The sequence below is a fragment of the Cheilinus undulatus genome, linkage group 15 (assembly GCF_018320785.1).
Source record: "Cheilinus undulatus linkage group 15, ASM1832078v1, whole genome shotgun sequence".
In the NCBI taxonomy this organism is placed as follows: Eukaryota; Metazoa; Chordata; class Actinopteri; order Labriformes; family Labridae; genus Cheilinus; species Cheilinus undulatus.
Window position 1 is genome coordinate 11833850 of NC_054879.1, and position 17568 is coordinate 11851417.

Genomic DNA, 17568 nt, shown 5'->3' on the forward strand with positions numbered 1-17568 from the left:
ATGCTGAGTATGTGCAATCAGGACACTATCACTCAGCATGATGGACACTTTAATAGCAGGCCTACATTAGTGTTCCTGTAAAAAAGCTTCAAAAACACCTGTACAACATTATTCTAGGGCTAAAATACATATTTATTATGTGTTTTAAATACAGAATCATTCTATCTTGGTCAGTTAAACACAGCAGTGAAATACAGATTTTTCAAGTATCACATCGACCTCTGGAATGAAAGCAGCAAGAAACTAGTGCAGTAAATCATCAATAGTGTTTTGTTTTCCATGCCTCACTATAGGTGCTAGATGGGTGGGCTTCAACATATATGTCAAAATAATTAGTTCCAGAAAGGCAAGAAATTCACACAGACGTATTTACACAGTGAGGAATAAAAGTCAGAATGTATCATATATAATATACACACTGTTTCACACAAACTTATGACTCACATGGCCAATGACAAGTCTATAACTTTTAATATTCAAAGAAAAAATAATAACGCTACACCCATCAGCTGTCTATAACCTTGGTTCTCTCTTGGTGGGTCAAGAAGGCGGGTCATGAAGCCATTTTAAGATGTGTGCCTGGAAAAAATGGGGCTAAAAGTCTATTGTGTGCTTTTATTTTGAAGGATCTATTGTTCCATCTTCATTCCAAACGGCCCCATTTTCAGTAAAACATTCAGTTATGATGAAAAATGTAACTGTATCATTAATTTCACAGTATCACAGTGACAGAAGTGTTTTTGTCAAGATAATATAATTTAAATCTTTATTGTCCCCACATTAATACATGCATGTTATACAAAACTACCATAGATTTCATCATGATAGATAGGAAGTGAGATTCGATACAAAATACAACAATCCAGAGTTTTCGCTACATGTACAGGTGCATCTAAAAAATTAGATTATCATGTTAAAGATCATTTTTTCATGTAATTTCATTCAAAAATTAAACTTCCATATGTTTTAGATTCGTCTCATAAAAAGTGAAACATTTCAACGCTTTTTTGTTATCGAAATATTAGAGTATTTTGGAAAAGTCTCATTTTCAATGGTTTCCTGAGTCTTCATTCCCTCATCCTGGCCAGTACACACAACCGCAATCATGGGAAAGACTGCTGACTTTACAAGTGTCCAGAAGTCAATTATTCTCACCCTTCTCACCAGGAGATTTTAGAGCCCTTCATACTTCCATCTGCTGAGAAGCTTTATGGAGATACTGACTTCCTTTCCAGCAGGACTTGGCACCTGCTCACAGTGAAGCCAAAACTACCAGAAACTGGTTTACTGGCCATGGTATTACTGTGTTTGATTGGCCAGCCAGCTGGTCTGACCTGAACCCTAAAAATATCTGTAGAAATGTCAAGAGAAAGATGAGAAACACCAGACTCAGACAATACAGATTAGCTGGAGGCGGCTATCAGAGGAACATCCCAGCAGTGCCACGGGCTGATTGGCTCTATGCCATAATGCATGATGCACTAATTTGTGCAGAAAGAGCTCCAACCAATTACTAAGTACTTAAATGAGAATAATTAACAGACGGTCAACATTTCTGCATTAAAAATCATTTTTTGACTGATGTTTTGTGATATTCTAATATTTTGAGAAAGTGGATTTTTTATTTTTGTGAGCTTTAAGCCATTTTCATCAACGTTCAATCAAAAAAGGTCTTGAAATATTTCACTATGTAGGAGATGAATCTAGAATTGATGGAAGTTCCACTTCTTGAATTAAACTACAGGAAAAAAAACTTTTTCATGATATTGTAATTTATTATGATGAACCTGTAACGGTAGAAGTGCAGTACCCATGCAGAGGGTACTGAGGGTCTCAGAAACATGGTTAAGATGATTGAAGTCAAAGCCAACAATCTTTCTGCAAAGTTTAGCAATATTTCCCAGCCTGTTTTTGTTAACCACACTGAGATTATCAAAACAACAAATCATTGCAAAAGTTCAGATGGACTCAGTAAAAGATGGCTAACATATCTTCATAAGAAATTTATAAACATTAAATACTTTCCCAAGAATAGTCTCTGAATGGCCTTTCACAAATGACGTCTGTGTTGGCATCAGAGGTCGCTTTACCATCAAGGATGGTGCTTTGGTATTTACACTGACTCATCGTCTCTACAATGATGACCGTTGGTGCAATTACAGATTGGTTTACATTGAGATGCAACAGAAGCCACTGCACCACTCAACAAAACTTTCCAGAACTGGACGGTGGCCCACCTCATGGTCCTGCAAGAGGCTGACTATGACTGAATCATCAGCAAATTTGATGATGAACCTTGAATCGCAGCTACTCTTACAGTTATTAGTGCAAATGTTGGTGACAAAACAGCCCTGAGGTGAGCTTGTGGAGCAAATCAGTGGTCTGAATAAATTTTCATTCACATGAGTTCTTTGTGACCTCAATGTTAAGAACTCTACTTGCCAAAATATTGTGCCAAAGTCAAAAGCAGATATTTCCCTAAGCCTGTGAGCAAGAATATGGGGCTGCATGTTATTAAAGGTGAATGAAAAATCAACAAAACACCATTGTGCATAGGTTTTCTAACCCCTCTAGATGCCTGGCAATAAGGTTTAACAGTGTCGCAGTTGCATCCTTTCCTTGCCTGATATGCAGACTGGAGAGGATCAATTATGCTCTTGGACATGATTAATATTCTCCTTTTCACAATACTCTCAAAGGTTTTCATAACCACAGATGTGAGTGCCACAAGGCAATTTTCATTTCAACCTTGGCAATTGGTATCACAGTAAATTCTTTCCATAATGCAGGGAATTTTTGCCTCTAGTGTTTTTGTTTTAGTAGAGCAAAGCAAAGTGAAGTGGGAACTCCAGATCCATCGGCCCTTGTGACTGAATTTATTCTCCTCCAGGGAGAGGATCATTACCAAACTAACAGTCAAAGAAGAGTAGATTTCCAGAATCCATAGGTACTTGTTTGCACCCAAGTGTATTTCTGGGCTGAATGTCTATGTAGCATGATAACGGTGGGAAAAATAAATTTACCTTCTAAGATTAATTAGGTGAGTCTTCCTTTTCCTTTCCTTTCCCATCTAAACAAACTGGATAAGAACTACAGACTAGTTTGGTAAGCTAAACTGCTCTCTTATCCTCGCCACAAAGACAGATTTATAACTTTATTTGTACACAAGTTAGCAAGACCCACCAACAGAGTATATAACAACTTAAATAAAATCCCTTACTGGAAAATACTGCAGTCTTCCAACTGTAGGCTGCTAAAAGGCCCAAAGTGCTGGGCTACTCTGTGTTCCATGTGGTGAGTTTAACACAAACAACTGGCATAGCAAGCGTGGCAATGATGACAGGAGCTATTAACATAATAAGAGTGAAGAACGGCGGGTCTTGAACCTGTCCACACAGCCAAAAGTATGTAGTATGGACCTTCAAGAAGATGTTGTCCACCAGGAATCCATGACCTTTGCACCACGACGCAATGGCCCAGTCGTCTACGCAGAGCTTCAGTTTGTTGTAGAAGCTGCAGAAAAATAGAAGATGGAAAAGGACTTAGGATGTCTGAAACCTCATATTTTTATACTAGCTTTAGTAAGTATGGTGTCAAACTTTGTATGTAGTGTAATCCTAACTCATAGTATGATCTTTTTGTATAGTACATTGGTTTAGATTAACTGTGAATTTCAGGAGATGTTGTGGAGTAATGGAACGTGATGCAATCATAATGCAGTCAGGATCCATCATGTATGTCAAAACATAGATCTACATTTTGAGATTACCCCTGTATGTCTGTGCATCCTCAAGTAACTTGCGCTAATAGCAGTGGCTAACAGTTTGCAGTCAAGATGATGGGAATATCAACTCCTCTCTTAGCTGTGAGTACATATTTTGGACAGATTCCACCAGGACAGGCCTGTCGCCTTATTTTGCAGACATCTAAATCTGCCATATGAGATCTCTATCTACCGATGGCTGCAGTAGAGCAAGTGTTGTCTTATATAGGCTCTGCTGCTCAACAGAGAGGGGAACGTCAGCTTCTTTTGATACACTGTATCCCCCCCCAGTTCTGATTAGTACATTAATCAAAATCAAGACTGCAGTAAATCAAAAATAATGTAAATTTATCTCTGTAACATCATATGCCACAGATTTAATCTCAATAAAATCTCATAATGCATTGCAAAAGAACAAATAAACTATATGCCACATTTATAGGCCCATAGATATCAATACGTAGATGCAGCGTTTGGGCTTTTCAAATATATATTACGCAGGTGCCCTATGCAAAAGGGCGAGTTGTGGCTGGCGATGAATGTAAGTCAATGAAGGAGTCTATGATTTAAATGCTCATAACTCAATGAAAAATGAACTATTATAAAAGCCATATTCTGCAAATGTTATTATATTGAAGCATATTGCATTTATTTGAGAAAATACCAATGCAGCTCATGTTCTCAGTTAACAAGATTATAATCTCAGAACCACGTCAAAGTTCAGAAATAAAAGAAAGGTATGTTCTGTCTGAAGCATAGCCAATCATATTGATCTGAGCCTGGATTTTTTTTTTTTTTCTAGTTTGATATAAGGTAACAAAAAGTTGAAAAAGTGACTCAGCCACATTCATAAGGTTGTGTGTGTTTATATATTTACATATACACATATATTTATATATGAGTCACTGTAACAGCTTTGCAATGTTTATATATCCTTTTATCTTTAACCTTTTGTGGTTCTGAGGTTTTAATCGTTTTAACTGAGAATATGAATTGCATTGGTATTCTCAAGTAAATGAAATATGCTTCCCAACATTTGCCTGAGTATAAAGGCCTTGATTATACATACATTGTTGTTTGTTCCATAGAGAATCACTGAAAACTTACAGTAGGTGAAGAATGCTGGTATGAAATCCTGTGGTGTTTTTTGGATCATGTATCCTAAATCATAAATGCATGTCTGACATCTGTGACAAAACAAACGATTCATTATTCAGTGATTTACAAGTGTTTAATTTTGGACAGAGCTTCTTCTTTCATTGCCTTACGTTCAACCTCAGCAGCGACTTCCCCTTTTTCATATAGTACCCCATGTGATGCATTCTCTCCAATGAAAGTGAGTGGCCCAGGCAGCATCTACATATTGATATGAATGGGCCCCTATGTAAAATATGAAAGACTGAAACAGAACAGAAATGTTCAAGTCCATATGACTGTAAATGTGTTCAAAATGGGGGGTGGCGCGCACATGGCTTAGTGGTTTGAGGCGCGACCCATGTATGAGGGTGGCCTGGGTTCGAATCCGGACTGTGGCCCTATGCCACATGTCTCTCCCTGCTCTCTTCCCCATTTCTGACTCTATCCACTGTCCTCCCCTATCCAATAAAGGCACAAAATGCTCAAAAATAAATAGGAAAAAAGAGGCCAAAAGGCTTGATCGTGATCATGAAAAAGTACATATTGCTTTGGATTGATCAGAGCATATGAAAGGAAATAAAAATGTTTGATACGTACATTTTTGATGCTTTAAAATTAGCATTTTTTAACACAACTGTCCATGTTCCTAATATAAAGACAATCAGGGGTCCTCAGTTTTTAGAAATTAAAAATATTTGCAACATTATAAAGACAGTCCTGTAGTAAAATCTATAGGTCTTTGTTTCTAAAAATAATTTGTAGCAAACTGTGGGAGATTTGTGCATGAAATTGTCTGATATGAATCATAGACTCCTCCTACATTGGACCGAATCAAAGTATTATCGTGGCATTTTATTTTTAAATGACAAAGAAATTCTAAATAAAGCAATTTGCATGGATCAATTTAGGATCTCGTAGAATCAAAAACCTCTGTGCTGAGCTTGGCATGAAAAATGGTAATAATTGCCCCAGTATGATTTGAAGTTATGAAAAAAATCTGAGCCCTGGTATGGCCTGTCAAAGCTCTGACTTTAATATCTTTACATGGGCATTTTTAGATAACACAAAATGAGCCAAAAACATCCAGCCTTGGCGACTCCAATCTTCTTATAAATGGAGACATCACTCAGTGCTGTTGTGAAGAAAGCTTAAATTTCACTGTAAATTTTTGACATGTCACGTCCTTATGGGCGGAGAAGCAACCATAGCTTCTCTGCAGCAGCATAAATCACCTGAGCAGTTGTCACTACAACATTTTAGTGTGGAAAACATCCACCCAGAGTCAACTGAGCCTGACAGCCAGAAGCTAGATCAACATGCCAGGCTCCTCGTGATGATGGACACTCCACCCTTATACAGCACTGGATCTGTAAGGAAACTCAGCCTCAAAGTATATTAAGAGTAAAATATGGATTATTACAGCTATAATTAAAAGCTACTTCAGTCTACTGTAGGTAGCTGAAGTCTCCACAAACAACTGCTGTCTGGAAATATAAGCCTTGGAGCAACACTGTAGCTCTTTTTCATTACAAGCTGAGTAATTAGCATTACATGAAGCCAGGAAACATGAAAGAAACTGACTTTCCCATGCAATAGGTCATATATCTTCACTAAAAGGCCCAAAAGAGAGCGTAATATACAACTATATCCAGCCTTATTCATTTGATTTATGTAACTCCCTCTGCAGGGTTGAGCTCTGGGAATACTTGTATGCTTATCAGAAACAATTCATCATTTAAATTGAGTTGTCCTTATCAAGACTTTCAATTTATTTAAATATTGGCTTTAATGTGACTAAAAGGTACAAGGATTGTGAAAATTCACCAGGTCACTTCAGCCAGAACAGATGCCTTAAAGCACAATTTGCAGTGCTATTATACTGGTTTCTCTTTGTGCATATGAAAGCCATATCGAAAAAATATGATCGAAACTGGGATCAGGGCACCCAAGTCCATGTAAGCACACCCAATGAGTGATTATCTGGGAAATACAATCACTTCATAAATGATGCTATAGCCAGCAAAGTTTCAAGAACAGGACTTCACCTCAGTTGTAGCTTCCCCATGAATTAAAGCTGACCATTTTCCTCCCTTTCAATTCCAACAATCCCCACACCTTTTTCCTATTTCCACCTTTATCTTCACTCCTTAAGGCCTCTTCCCTGAACTGATGTCAGCAGAACAAAAACATCCTTCTAAAATCATCAATAAATAATTGTCAAATAGCTTCCTGTTGATGTGTGGTCCTTTAAACCACACTGGCCACAGATGTATTACATTGGGGCCATTAAAGCTCAGTGATGTTGGCAGTATGAGGGATACAACAGTGGCTGTTCCTGGTTTTGACCCTATTAGTCTTTTAGTCCCATTATGTTTGCAAAAGATGCAAAAACAAGTCCCAGCTTTTATTATTACTGGATAAATAGTGACTATCCCCATACAAATTGAGACCTTAGTGATAATTGCAATCTCTAAAATGTCTATATATGGACAAAAGTATTTGGCCATACCTGTTAATTATTGAATTCAGATGTTTCAATCAAACTTGCTATAAAATCAAGCACCTAGCCATGCAATCTCCATTTGCAAACACTGTTGATAATAAATGGGTCGTTCTGAAGAGCTCAGCAACTTCAACCTAGCACTGTGATGGATAACACCTTTGCAATAAGATGGTTTGTGGAATTTCATCCCTGCAGGATATTCCACAATAAATGATATTACAAAGTGGAAGCGTTTAGGAACAACAGCAATTCAGCCACAAAGCAGAGGGACGTGTAAAATCAGAGAGTGGGGTCGATGACTGATTAGCTGAATGGTGTGTAAAAGTCACCAACACTGCTGATTCCACAGCTGAAGATTTCTGAACTTTTACAGTCATTAATGTAAGAAAAAAACTGTGTGGAGGGAGTTACATGAAATGGGTTTCCATAGCTGAGCAGCTTCATGCAAGTCTAATATCAAGCGTTGGATGGAGAGGTGTAAAGCACTTCAACACTGGACTGTGAAGCAGTTGAAGCATGTCCTATGGAGTGACAAATCCCGCTTCTCTGTTTGGCAGTCAGATGGGCATGTCTGGGTTTGGCTGGTGCTGGGACAACGTTACCTGCCTGACTACATTGAGACAACAGTGAAGTTTGATTGAGGAGGGCTAATGGCTAGGGCTAGGCCCCTTATCTCCAGTAAAAGCCAATCTTAATGCTTCAGCATACCAAGACATTTCGGACAACGATATTCTTCCAACTTTGTGGCAACAGTTTGGGTAAGGCCCTTTTCTATTCCAACATGACAAGCAAGGACTTTAAAGTTCTGTGTGGAGGAACTTGACTGGCCATCAGAGACCACTGACCTCAACCCTATCAAACACCTCTGGGATGAGCTGGAACTGAGATTACAGGTCAGGCCTTCTCATCCAACATCAGTGCCTGACCTCATGTCCAGAGCAAATGCTCTAAAGAATGAATGGACAAAAATTCTCTCAGAAAAAAAATATTAATTCTTATGGAAAGCCTTCCAAGAAGTGGAGGCTGTTAAAGCTGCAAAGTACATGTATTTGAATCCAGTGTTATTACAGTCCTTGTTGGTGTAATGATCAGGCAGCTGAATACTTTTGTCCATATAGTGAATCTGAATCAGTAAAAACCAGCAGAATTGTTTATCCTTTTTACTTGATCCGAATACTTATGGTTGATAGAGAAAACCAGTGAAACCAGAAGGATGTGAAATAGTGATGTCCTGTTACCCTTTTGCTGCCGGCCATGGACATCCACTCTTAAGTCCTGCTGTCTCCATACTTCTGTTGAAGTCTGACAGGCAGTTTTCAACGTTACTGTCAAACTTGTGCTGGTCACATGGTGGGAGTTCTAATTTTGCAGAAACTCCTGAAAAGAGACAGTGACAGTAACAGTCAGATGTATTATTAACTAAAGATAAACTGTTAATAAGAAACAACAGAAAGTATGTTTCTTTGTTTTTAGTGTATTTTTATTCCCAATTTGATTTTAGCTCAGCTGTCAAACTCCTATAATTTCCAAAATTGTCTTCTCTATTTCATTGTCATCCTAGCTGCTAATGCTAACACATGGTGTTTTCTTTCAAGGTTGTTATTGCTAATGGTTCACCGCTACCATCAGTACTGACGTTATAGCCATATCCTACTGAAAGGAAGATACATTTATGGCAATAGTTTTTCCTCACTATTGTAAAATAACAAACACTGCTAGTGCTGAGCTTGTGGTGATTAGTGTTGGGTCTTAATGACAATGCATTTAACAGTATGTTCAAGGCCTGTCCTATTTGTAAAAAGTCTTGAGATAACTTCAGTTATGAATTAGCACTATACAAATAAAGATTGATTGAGTTGTTCTTATCCATTACATGATTTTCAGGTCAATATGCCCATTTTAGCAGCAGTAAACACCCTAAATCTCTTTTTTTTAGCCTCATGTTTTATGACTGTCATGGACAAAATCACCACTGTGTAAAACACTGACGAAAAAATTTAGGAAAATATTTTTTCCCAGATTTTCTTGATTACTTCTTTTCATCAACATCAGCCCTTAAGTAAATGACCAAATATTTATTTAGTTATTTATTTATTTATTTATTTTTTTTTGGGGGGGGGGGGGGGTTAACTCTTTAAATGCCAGTTTGACTACAAGAAGTCATTGTTGTTGTTTTTTATGATTTTTTTTTTTTTTTTTCAAATATATTATCCGAGATGTGCCAAATATTAGCAACAAAATTGATTTTGGTGCATTATTTGATTTTGTGAAAAATCAAAACATTCTAGGCAGTTCAGTGGCAAAAATGTTCACTTACAAAACCTGCTGAACTATTACAGAGGAATATTTTCTGCTTTTGTTGTCTTAAATCTTTCAGTAAACTTTAGTTCTGGTTGAAAATAACAAATATTAAATTATTTTCAGGATTTTAACTATTTAAATGCCAGTTTGAATCGATTGTGTCACTGTTTTGTATGAAAATCACACAGAAAAAATGGGGCTAAGATAAGCGACAAAACTGATTTTGATTCATGATAAGTTTCTCTTTAGTGTCTGATTTAAAACTTTACTTTCTAATAAGCCAAAAATACCCCATTTACTCCTATTATAACCACATTTTTATCTCTCTGCAATAGCATACTAAAAAACATGAATTTTGTAAAACATGTACATTCGAAGAAAAACAGTCAAATTGAGTGTACACACCTAGATGGCGCTGTTCTCACATTATAAATCTTTGCGTGAAAAACATGCCATTCTTCAGTAGCTATAGAATATAATGTAGTAATGCTGTTTTTCAATTTAAAAAAGTCTAATTAGCATCAGATCTATGTAATGATCAACTTTATTTATTAACATTTTGTAAAAATTTTGTTATCAACATTTGAAGTCAATGGCTAACAATGAGAAACATTCATCTGCTGTCACTGGTCCTCATTTGTTTAAATGGGCATTTTAACAGAACATTTTGATAGCATTTTTTGTAAGTGGACATTTTTGTCCATGAATAGCTTATTAAGAAGTAGAATTTTAAATCTACCATTACACAAAAACCGATAATGCACCGAAACAAATTTTGTTGCCAATATTTGACACATCCAGGACTATGCTAGAAAAAAATCTCCCAGCCACCTGACATCTTTCTTCGAAAATAACAGATTTTATTTTATTTATTTTATCTTCATAAAAAACAACCATGACTTCTTGTAGTCAATCAAAGGATTAAAATCCCCAAAATATTTAAATATTTGGTAGTTCCGGACAGGACTGAAGTTGATGAAAAGAATAAAACTAAAAAACGTGGGGAAAAAGTAATTGTCTTTAATTGTTTTTAATGTTTTCACTGTGGACTTATTAGGGTAGTAAATTTGTACGGAGCAAAATAAACAGTAGGTCCTTTAAAAAAAATACATTAAAAAATGTAAAAACTTATCAAGAAAACAACCTTCCCAAAATGAATTATCACAAAATAAAACTGAAAAATTCACAACTTGGACAAAAAATGTCTACAGTGATACTGGAGGTTAAAGTCACGCAAAACACAAAAACAGAACTTAATTTCTAATTCTATACTTTTGCACTGGTGCTACAAATTTTTGTTTTGGGTTAAAACTACCCTGTAGATGAAATCAAGGAAAACGGTAAAGCCATATACGTCATGCCTATGTGTATTTTTATGGCACAATACACAAATAAAAGTACATATATTCACTTACTTTTTGTCTTGCCTACTCTTTTTGGGTGTACAATGTCAGACTTACCTGTCCAGATGAAGAAAAGTGCCAGGAAGTACGCAGTCAGAACCATCTGTTTTCATGAAAAACCAGACAAAGACAGATTAAACAATTAAAAATGTCAAAAATGGTCTTAGGCTGTAGTTTCTCTTCCACATTGCGGTGTTGAAGTTAGGAGGATGTGAATTGCTGTGTTTTACATGCATACATTAAAGGAAGTAAATGCATGGCTATGATGGGAAAGCTGGAGTCAGTGTCAGTGCTCTGCTCTTACCACAACAAAACAATTAAACCTCATTTTCAAAATGTTTGCTGTCTCTTTCCATGTCCAGGAACACACACGGGACCACTTTCCTGTCTTCAAAAATCCATCTGTATTTGATTATATGCATAACTTAATCACAGGGGCATTACATGACCTCTACAAAAACATTTTCGTTCCAATTAGGGAAGCATAATTTAATAAACAAAAAGGGCTTTTTAGCAAGCATTAACTTTTTACTTACTGATATTTGAACTAAGACTTTCAATATACATTAAATACCACTACTTCTGTAGGGTTTGAACACGTCAAACTCATCCTGCTACACATTTTGAGAAGAGGAAGATATGAAGCTCTGAAGAAAACAGAAGTGATGACCATCTGTGTCCTGGACATTCCCTCAAATTAATGACTTTATCTCGTGGGAGACTGTGAAACAGATGTTAGCAGGGAAAGAAGCCAGTGGACTCTTTTTGGAAATATGCACCAATGTTTTGTCTGAAGATTAAGAAAAAAATACTGTATACTATACTGTAAAATATTTTCATTCTAAAAATGGGCAGCTTGTCTATCCATGTGGCAGAGAGGGCTGTAAAACCACATTAACAAATATCTTTTGTGCATTTTCCCCTGATAAAACAAATGTTTCTGTCATTTAACAAATGTGCAAAGCTGGTTTTAATGTCTTAAATCCAAACTAAGGAGCAGAAAAGAGGAGGGAAAACTCTCCACAAGGACTTACCCCAGCTTTTACTCTGCTGTTTGAAGAAGTATTTCCCTCTGGATGCCTTGAGGATGACTCGATCAGAACCTGTCCTGAAGATGTTACAAATCGTAAAACAAGCCAACCGACAGATGCACAACTGGTCACAAAAAGCCTCTGTGTGATCTGGTCCAGTTTCTTATCGGTGAAACTCGGAGCTAATTGGATTGTGCAACAGAAATGGACAGCCTGCTTCCTTTCCCAGGCTGAGCAGAGCAGTTCCCAGGCTACCCAGAGACTACCCATGTTTCATATACAGCCCCCTAGAGACTCGCTGACCACAAGGCCTCAGTGTCAAAAAGCCTGCATGGTAGAATCTCATAGATAAATTTATAATTCAAGCATTAGTGCTGAAGCTTAATAAAGATCTGATGGGTCAGTGATAAAAGAGCAGGCTTATGCTTACCCTGCAGAAAAACCTAAAACAGTTCACATGCTGCCAGAAAAGGGTTAGCAGATACAGAAACAAGAGAGAGTGAAGGAAACCAAGCAGCAACCTCCTGTGTTGACAAGCGAAACCATTTCAGAAGTGAAAAAAAAAAACACAAGACAGTCTGGCTGCAGACCGTAAGGGTTGAAATCAAGGTAAGGATATCAAAAGTTGGACGTGAAAAGCCTGGCCTGCTAAACCTATTTACAAAACATTTAACAAAGCCAACTAAACCGTGTTTACAGGAAAAAAGCATGTCCTCCATTGAAACATGCTAACACAGCCAACATAGCTTAGGCTTCAGCTAATGAAGCTATGTTAGCTAGAAAAGGTATGTAGTTAATGTAGCAATTTAGCTTATTTGGCTAAAGCTAAGCTATGTTAGCTTTAGCTGTTGCTACAAAACTAATGTTGCTATGTTAGCTACATAGGTTTTGTAACTTTGTAGCTAACATAAGAAAAGCTTACTGTATCATATTTGATACACACTTTTGTGAGACCTCTATCTGATCACCATGATCAATAAATTACTTAATTACCTGTTGAATAATAATACATTTATTTATAAGTGCTTTCAAGAACTGAATATAATCTGATAAATGATAAATATGACCTCCAGTGGATTATCGTTTGCCAAAATGTATCAAATGTGATACAGAAAAATATCTGAAATTTTAGGGCATTTTTTTTTAAATTTCAGTAGAAGGTTAAATAAACATTTCATTTCCAAAAGAATTTGAATTTTCTCACTATTATTTTAGTTATCAAACTTTAAGGGCCTAAGTCAGCTATGTCATCTTATGCTACATATTCTAAAGCTACAGAGCTACCTCAGCTTTAGCTATGTGGCTAACGTAACAACGTCAGCTCTAGAAATACTTGCTAAACTCACACTGCATACAAAGCCATGTCCTGGTTTAAAACATCTTCAAAAAGTTGACCAGTTTTGCCAAAGATCACAGTCAAAATAGAGTTGGTTCTTCATTTGGAGACATTCGTTGATAGAATAAAACAGCAGCAGAGCTATTTATTGATCTCTGGAGTCATTAAATAATTGTCTCTTTTAACACATCTACTCCTGTACCTGTTTACTGATACAGTACTGTTTACATGTAAGAGATAAAGTTTTATCAAATCTATTAGGGGCAGCAAATGTCTCTGTGGGAGTAGAATATTGACAGGCTGAGCTTTTGTGGAGTCATGCAACATTTTCCGTGAAAACGCATTAGTTCTGTTAACAGTGAGACCTCATGATAGTTTTCTCTACCCTCTCTGTTCTCACGCACACAGACATCCACAGCACTCAAACACACGTGTAAACACACTCTTTAGAAAAGGTTTTCACTTTGACATTTTTGTATCTAGCCGTTGACAACTGAGTTTATGCATGGTCAATGTTGTAATGTTATACAGCTGATTTTCTTTTTTTTTTTATTTACTGGGGCTGACAAATGATTAACTTTAAAATTTTCAGCAGAAAAATTGTGATAGTTAATCAAGATGAATACATTTACAAATATTTTTTAGAATTCTATCACTTTATATTTCAAAGCAAATTTTGAAGTGCACATTGGTAGTCTGAAACAATTCTCACTAATGTCTTGATTTAGCAATCAAATAGGCGCAAAGAGATTTTTTTCATTATTTTAAGACTTATTGTTTAAATAAGAGCCACAGTGCTACACCAGTGTGGTCTGCAACCAGGACTTTTAATGCAGGATCATTTATGCTCTACATACGCAAGAAAATGGATCCGTGCATTTTGAATTTTACAACAGTCAGTACCCTCATACTGACATGTGTCTATTACGTTGGTGTGGACATTGAAAAATGAATCCACTAGAGGTTGTCGTCTCTCACCAAGCTACTTTTATGCTGCTCCATCTGTCCCATCCAGTAAAGAAAGGTAAGTCCTCTGCTCAGCTGTGCATTTGTAGCTGTCTGTCTTTCTGCCCAGGTGAGCTAACATCATTGATATGTTTGTATTTCATTGAAACTCGCTCATTAATTTTGATTACCTCAGAAAATTTGATTAAGTTCTTTTAAATGTCTCTTCTTCATTGTGTTTTGCTATTTTGGCTTGAACTGTTGCCTGCATTGCACCTCATCTGGCCCCCATGACCCATACTTTGTGTGACATATGGGAGTGACTTTCGGTGCCTTCTGTCGAAACCATGATTTTGAATAGTAAGGAGTCGCTAATCCCGATTATTAGAGTAATTTTGAGATTACAATAAGTAAACATCATCTGTTACACCTCAACCGGGATATTATATGTATTCCACCACCTTCTACTGGAGAAGACAAAACGAAGAAAGTACTTCCAATAAGGTGTACTGGTAAATTTTATAAGCTTCAAATTGGGATTTTCATGATAATGTGAATGATTGCGTTTTGTTGAAAGACTTGGGACACAACCTTATGTACTTCAAAGAAGATGCCGAGTCCAGACGGAGCCTTAGTTTCTAGATTTGCTGGAACTATTATTCTACCAACTAGTCTCTCCTGGAATGTGTGAATTATATACAAAATTTCATATTGAGAATTAATAAATATTAAAAGAATCACATCCCTGAAGCATGCAGACAGCGATCAAAAGACACATATTTAACTATTTATTAGTACCAGGAAGAAAGCAACAGATACCAGAAAAGAACTTACAGCTAATAACATTTACCTGGATTTTTTAATTTAAAAAAATGAATAAGTACTTACTAAATTGAAGATTTCTACCTTTTAAAACTAATGTTGGTGCTAAATTACTTCAGTAAGCTATCTGGAGAATTAGCAGGCCTTTACCAAAAGTTCACCCATAATCAAAGCTACAGTAGACCCCTCAGGTGGAGAATAAGGTGAATAGTTTAGAAAATGTGCAGGAGTGCATGTACAAAATGACTCACACAAGTTCAGTGAGCCATGGTTAATCTGACAGCTTTTACACTTTTCAGGAGGTCATGTTTAGTTTTGTTTTAGCTAAGAAATTTCCTCATCAAACCATTCTTGGTTATGTCTTTACTTTCTAGTTTGTACTCTCTTGAGCTAAGGGTACTTTAACTGTTTGGTTAAAACCTGTTTTTGGTTTGAAAGAAAATGAGGAATCTGATGTACATTTAAAGTTATGAATTTAGCTTTATCTTGGAAAAAAAGAACTTGCCATGGAGAGGAAATTAAATAGGAATATCTTTGCTATGACTGACCTGCTTCTGTACCTGACTCCAGCGACTATATTTATTATTATTATCATTATTATTATTTTTATTATAACTACAATAATTATCTCCTATCGTAAAGTGAATTTAAAAACGTCAAACTGCATTGCTATTATGACCTTTTTACGTATTTTATACATCTTTCTCTTCAACACCATTATTCTTGCTAATGCTGGTATTACAGTGATAATTGCACTATCATTTAACATTGTTGTCCTTGCTTCTATAATCATTACTAGAACAGTTTCACTGAATCGAAGAGCAATGCTACCTCACTTCTATATGCATTAATAATTGTTCTATTTCAATACCATCCTGGCTGCTAATGCTAATACTGCATTGTTGTTTTCTATCACGTCTGTTTTCAATCAGCCGTAGCTGTTACTGCTAGTTTTCACAAATTGCTGTCATCATCAATAAAGTTAGAGCAATTTCCTACAAAATGGGAGAATTTGTCCTTCATTTGTTGTTTTGCTGTTTCTCTTGTCCCTCTCCTGTTCCTGTTTTTCTCCCACCCCCTACCCCTCCTAGTCCTTTCCCAGCCCAGTGCAGCTTCAGCAGAGGATATCGACATGAGACTGGTCTGGTGACAGTCCTGCCATTAAAGGGAAGGTTTTTTTTTGTCACTGTAGCTGGGCTAAATACTGCTAGTGCTGCATTCATGGTTTTTATTGCTGGTCTTGATTATGATATAGCTCAATTAAGGTTAACTTGAAGCTCAGAAATTTCCTCATCAAACCATTCTTTGTTATGTGTGTAGTTTCTAATTAGTACTCCCTCAAGCTAAAGGGACTTAAATTCCAGATAAAGCCTGTTTTAAAAGGAAATTAGGAATCTGTTGTGCATTTAAAGTTACGAATTTAGCTTTATTTTGGAAAAAAAGAACTTGCCATGGAGAGGAAATGAAATAGGAATACCTAAAGAAAAGTAAAAAAGGTGCAAACTTTGATATCATAAGGCAGAGATTTTGATTTGTTTACTGAACTTTTTGCAAGTTTTTTTATACTGCAAAGAATCATTCAAAGGAGCAGCAGTCTTTTTTCTCAGTTACTGTGAATGCAGGCTGACACTTTTATATGCTAATATTAGACCCTGATCATATCACAATCAATGCATTACTGCTAATTATTATTTCATATATTCATTTTTGAGAAATGCCACACCAATAATACAAAAAACTCAGAGTCAATCTGCACAAGACACAAGAGAACTACTTGTGTCCTCTTCTTTCTATTCTAAGAGAAAGTTTTTTTCTGGTCTTAATCCTACAGCCTCATTAGACTCTAGTTCACTGCTGGGTATCAAAATCCTCCCAAATATAGCCCTCCTTTTCACTCCTCTCCTTTGAATTATACCCATGACTGAAGAAAATGAGTGAGTGTGGAAAATGTGACCACCTTTCTGTGGTATTCCATTTGTCTCGACTAAATGACTCTTTGAAAGACGGATCTTTCAGGAGCCTTGTTAAAATATCTCTCAGCACTGCACTATCAGCTCGTTCCGCTTTGGAGTTAAAATTAAACGTTCCAACATTGTTCAGCTATTGCCCATTCATTTGGGGTTGCTAGGTAGTGCATACACATAATATAAGCCTAATGGGTTTGTGAGCGAAGTACCGGTCATAAGAAAACATTTCCATTTTATTAAATTGGAGGCATAACGGTGTAAGTGACAGAACAAACAAGAGAACACAGCAGATAGACACGGCTCAGTGAAAGGCTGTGAAAAGCAGCTCACGTGCCGTTTGGACAGCGTCTGCTTTAAAGT